Source organism: Cibotium barometz, chromosome 13, assembly GCF_041138505.1.
Source record: "Cibotium barometz isolate CiBa-2024 chromosome 13, ASM4113850v1, whole genome shotgun sequence".
Classification (NCBI taxonomy): Eukaryota; Viridiplantae; Streptophyta; class Polypodiopsida; order Cyatheales; family Cibotiaceae; genus Cibotium; species Cibotium barometz.
Genome location: NC_141058.1, coordinates 3,405,742 through 3,410,700, shown reverse-complemented (window position 1 = coordinate 3,410,700; position 4,959 = coordinate 3,405,742).

Genomic DNA, 4,959 nt, shown 5'->3' with positions numbered 1-4,959 from the left:
AACCGGTAATTACTTATCACTCGAGTATTGGTTTCTAAAATTGATCATATGGCTAGTAAGCTCTTTATATTGATCATATGGCTAAAATTGATCATATGGCTAAAATTGACCATGTGTAAGTGGGATCTCCACCTACATGCCACTTAGACTTGGCTATTATCTCATCACACTCTCAAAGTCAAAAAGTCTTCAATTTAATAATCAATAGAAGACTTAGCCTAAGAGGATAATTGATGGTGACATCTACCCTTATGTCACTGAAGGTTGAAGATTTTTATGTTGTAATTTGTAACAATGGAAGAGAGGGTGATTCTCCACCTATAAAAGGAGCCCTCCTCACCCTTTCAAATCAATGAATGAGCCTCCTCAATTGAGCATTTTGTATCATTGCCATTCTCTTATCTTCAAACCCTTATTCAAACACTCTCTTTACATTGCCATTCTCTTATCTTCAAACCCTTATTCAAACACTCTCTTTACATGTGAATGAATTAGCTCCTCATGCTCAGCCCAATTTTAGACCTCTTTGATGATTCATAATAAGTGGGATAAGGAGTTATTATCTTGGCGGGCCTGTGACTTCTCAAGGTAGACCTTGCCTTATTGCCGCTCTCCTTTTTGGAGGTACCAATGGTTTTAGCGGTAATGAGCATGTGGAAAGACTTTGGGGACCATAGGTAAATCTTTATGATTGTCCGCTGAGCAATGTTAACCCTAACCCTCTAGCTTGAATCATGAAGGAGATGAGAGGCAAGAGGCTATGTGAAAATTGAGGTTTCATGCAAAGAGAGGGAAGTGCAGTTTTTGTGGTCCAATACCCAAATTTTAACCGGTAATTACTTATCACTCGAGTATTGGTTTCTAAAATTGATCATATGGCTAGTAAGCTCTTTATATTGATCATATGGCTAAAATTGATCATATGGCTAAAATTGACCATGTGTAAGTGGGATCTCCACCTACATGCCACTTAGACTTGGCTATTATCTCATCACACTCTCAAAGTCAAAAAGTCTTCAATTTAATAATCAATAGAAGACTTAGCCTAAGAGGACAATTGATGGTGACATCTACCCTTATGTCACTGAAGGTTGAAGATTTTTATGTTGTAATTTGTAACAATGGAAGAGAGGGTGATTCTCCACCTATAAAAGGAGCCCTCCTCTCCCTTTCAAATCAATGAATGAGCCTCCTCAATTGAGCATTTTGTGTCATTGCCATTCTCTTATCTTTAAACCCTTATTCAAACACTCTCTTTACATGTGAATGTCTCATTTAGCATTAGCTCCTCTCATGCTCAGCCCAATTTTAGACCTCTTTGATGATTCATGATAAGTGGGATAAGGAGTTATTATCTTGGCGGGCCTATGACTTCTCAAGGTAGACCTTGCCTTATTGCCGCCCTCCTTTTTGGAGGTACCAATGGTTTTAGCGGTAATGAGCATGTGGAAAGACTTTGGGGACCATAGGTAAATCTTTACGATTGTCCGCTGAGCAATGTTAACCCTTACCCTCTAGCTTGAATCATGAAGGAGATGAGAGGCAAGAGGCTATGTGAAAATTGAGGTTTCATGCAAAGAGAGGGAAGTACAGTTTTTGTGGTCCAATACCCAAATTTCAACCGGTAAAGTAAGCTCTTTATATTCTCTTTCCACTCATATAACTAATTTCTTAATCCTTTACTTCATTGATTGATTAGAATTTCTCCCAAAGTTGCTAACTTTTAGGCGAATTTTGGCAGTTTTATAATCTTATAGTAAAATGCTCATAACTTTTCGCTCGATTGCCCGTTTTTGAAAGTTTTTATATAGGCGTGAAACTCTCTTCAAGCTCTACACAGCTATGTAATCCTCTTTTTCACAGTCTATATGTATTTAAAACTACAATTCTCTGTGTATCTCTGTTTTTATAGACTTTTGGCCATTATTTCTTCTTAATAATGATTAATTTCTCTTAATCTCTTATCAAAAGGCCAATCCCATGTGTCTTATCCTCTTGTAAGTGATTGCTATATTCTTTTACTTTAATATGTTCCGTCCAAATTGCCCAATTCGAACGGATGAACCTTGCCAACATTCCCCGTATATTTCTGTTCACATAATCCTGAGTCGGAAGATTTTCTTCCAACAAAGAATTGCCCTATTGTTTGGAGCTGCCAGATTGGTAGAAATTCTTGCTTCTTCAGAGCCTTTCATCTTTCCTTCCATGAATTATGATCTCACCTTTGATGTGTATATCTATATCTTAACCTAGGGAGAGAAAGGGAGGTGAGGAGGCTGTGAGGTTTCATACAAGTGTGTTTTGATTCTAAGAAGTGACCGAAGTCAAAACCCCAACTTTGTGTCACATCTTTTGGTGGAGACGGAGGGCAGGTTTTACTTAGAATTATTCTATTTTAACCTCAAGGTCCCGCATGATTAAAGAAAAGTTATTTTGAAATAAGTAAATTTTCCTTATTGCTACTCATCTTCTAGTGCAAGATGTTCAACATTCCAGTGTTCCAAGGATCGGAAGGAGAAGACCCGGGGAGTTATCTCCGAGAGTTTAATCGAGCATGCCGCTTGACGGGTTGGTCTATGAAGGAGAGGGCATAATACTTATAGATTTCTTGGGAGGGTGTGGCCTTAGCTTGGCACATGAGGCTTTGCCAGAGGAGTCCAAGAATGATTGGGAAAGGTTGACCAAAGCAATGAAGGAGAGATTTGGGACAGTGGACTCACCAAATGCTTTACTATTACAATTGGATTAGATTTTCCAAAAGGAAGGAGAGTGAGTTTCTGCCTTTTCAGTGAGGTATGAAGCCTTGTTTATCAAATATCAACAAGCTGCTTTACATGTTGTTGCTTCTTCTTCTTCTTCACCTTCTATGGGAGATTCAAAAAGTTCTTTAGCAATGGAGCACCTTAAGATGAGCAAGTTTATCAGGGCTTTGGACCCTCGCTTGCATGGAAAAGTTCTTAGCAAAGATCCCACTAATTTTAAAGAGGCTCTTCGTATTGCTTTGAAGAAGGAGGCCACTCTTCATATTGAGTCCACATTCCAATCTTCTCCAACTGTGCCGACCCCACCACTAGTAGAGATAGCCTCAATATCTCACGTACAAGCTCCATCCTTGGATCATAACATTGCACAACTTATGGCAGAATTTGCTGATTTGAAGTTACACTTAGTCAATGCAAGGCCACCTAGGGTTCCACGAGTTGAAGATAAACCTAGGGATAGAAGTAGTGTCACATGCTATGAATGTCAAGAGAAGGGGCACTATCGCACTGAGTGTCCAAAATTGAGGAAAAGAGAGGATAAAATTTTAGCTTTTTTAGAGGAAACATGCTCAGAAGAAGAAGAGGAAACATTGATGCCATTAATGGCAAAAAGGGGGTCATAAAACTAGGAGCCAAGAAGAAGAAGAACAAGAAGATAAATCTGAAGAAGAGGAGAAAAATAATAAGAAGAAGAAGTCGTTTAGGAGAAAAATTAGACAATCTGACTTTCCTCTTGGACAAGGATCTCTTAGTTATGACCTCTTAACAGATCTTAGGGAGAAAACGGTATAAATCACATTTGGGCAGCTTTTGGCACTCTCTCCCAAGCTCAGAAAGGAATGGGGTAAGCTGGCTAGCACAAGGGAATCTAAGAAAAAGAAGAAGAGGGATAATGGGACTCCTATGGCTCAAAAGGTGGATATTGATGTAGGAGATGATGTGCCTGTGATTGATGTCATCATTGAGGGGCAAACAATTTCTAATGCATACATTGATGGAGGTGCGTCAATCAATGTCATGAGTGAAAAAACAATGAAAGATGCTGATTTAAAGTTGTCTTCTACCAACTCTCCCTATCGCATCAAACTTGCTGATAATACTAGGGTGAAAACCTTAGGAATTGTCAGGAATTTGGGAGTGAATGTATGTGGTATTTCTGTGCCTACAACTTTCCAGGTCATTCCTATAAAGCCTGATGCTAGGGCCTACCCATTGATATTGGGTAGGCCATGGCTTCGCCAAGTGAAGACAATTCAAAAGTGGGAGACAGGTGATCTTATTCTACAAGGTGAGAATAAGAAGGTCCACTACAACATCAAGAGTCGTCGCAAGAAAGTGGTAAGAGGTGAACCTTCAACTTCCAAAAGTTCAGATTCAGAGTCATCCAATGAAGAGGAGACAAGTGGTAGCTCCGAGGATTCCATCTCAGAAGGGGAGGTGGAGGGAGTTGCATTTGGTCTTTCCCTGGGAAGGGATCGAGGGGATGCTGAAGACAATGGAGCCTTGGAAGGGGAAGCTTCTTCAACCATGTTCAAGAAAGGAGATGTGGACCTCACTAGTCTTCACCAACAGAATGAACTTCTTCTTCATGAGTCCGTAGCATAATGAACTTCCATATAGCAGGTACTGAAAGGGAGAATTACTTAAAAATGTTGGATAGATTTCCTAACCTTTTTGCAAACAGCTACTCACAAGTACGCCAAGTTACCCTAGTAGAGCACAAGATTGATCTCAAGCCCCCAAAGTAAGCTAGTGGTACAGCGGCTAAGGCATTTGGGAGTAGTGCAAGCGGAGGTGCTTAAGAATGAGGTAACTAATTTGCTTGAAGCTGGATTTATTTTTCCAGTAGAGAATTCAGAGTCGATTTCCCCAGTTGTAGTCACTCCCAAAAAGGGTGGAAAATGGCATGTGTGTGTGGACTCACTCTCTGAATGCATGCACAAAGAGGGATTATTATCCTCTACCCTTTTAGGATGAGATTTTGGATCAAGTTGTAGGTCATGAGTTGTATTCAGTGTGTGATGGATACTCTGGATACTTTCAAATCTGGATTTGTAAAGAAGATCAAAGGAAAACCTCATTTATCACACCTTGGGGAGTGTATGCCTATAGGGTGATGCCATTTGGCTGACCAGGGTTGTTGCAAGATCAGGGTGTCCAGTTTTGTCAAGTTTATGCTGGACTGGGACAATTCTTG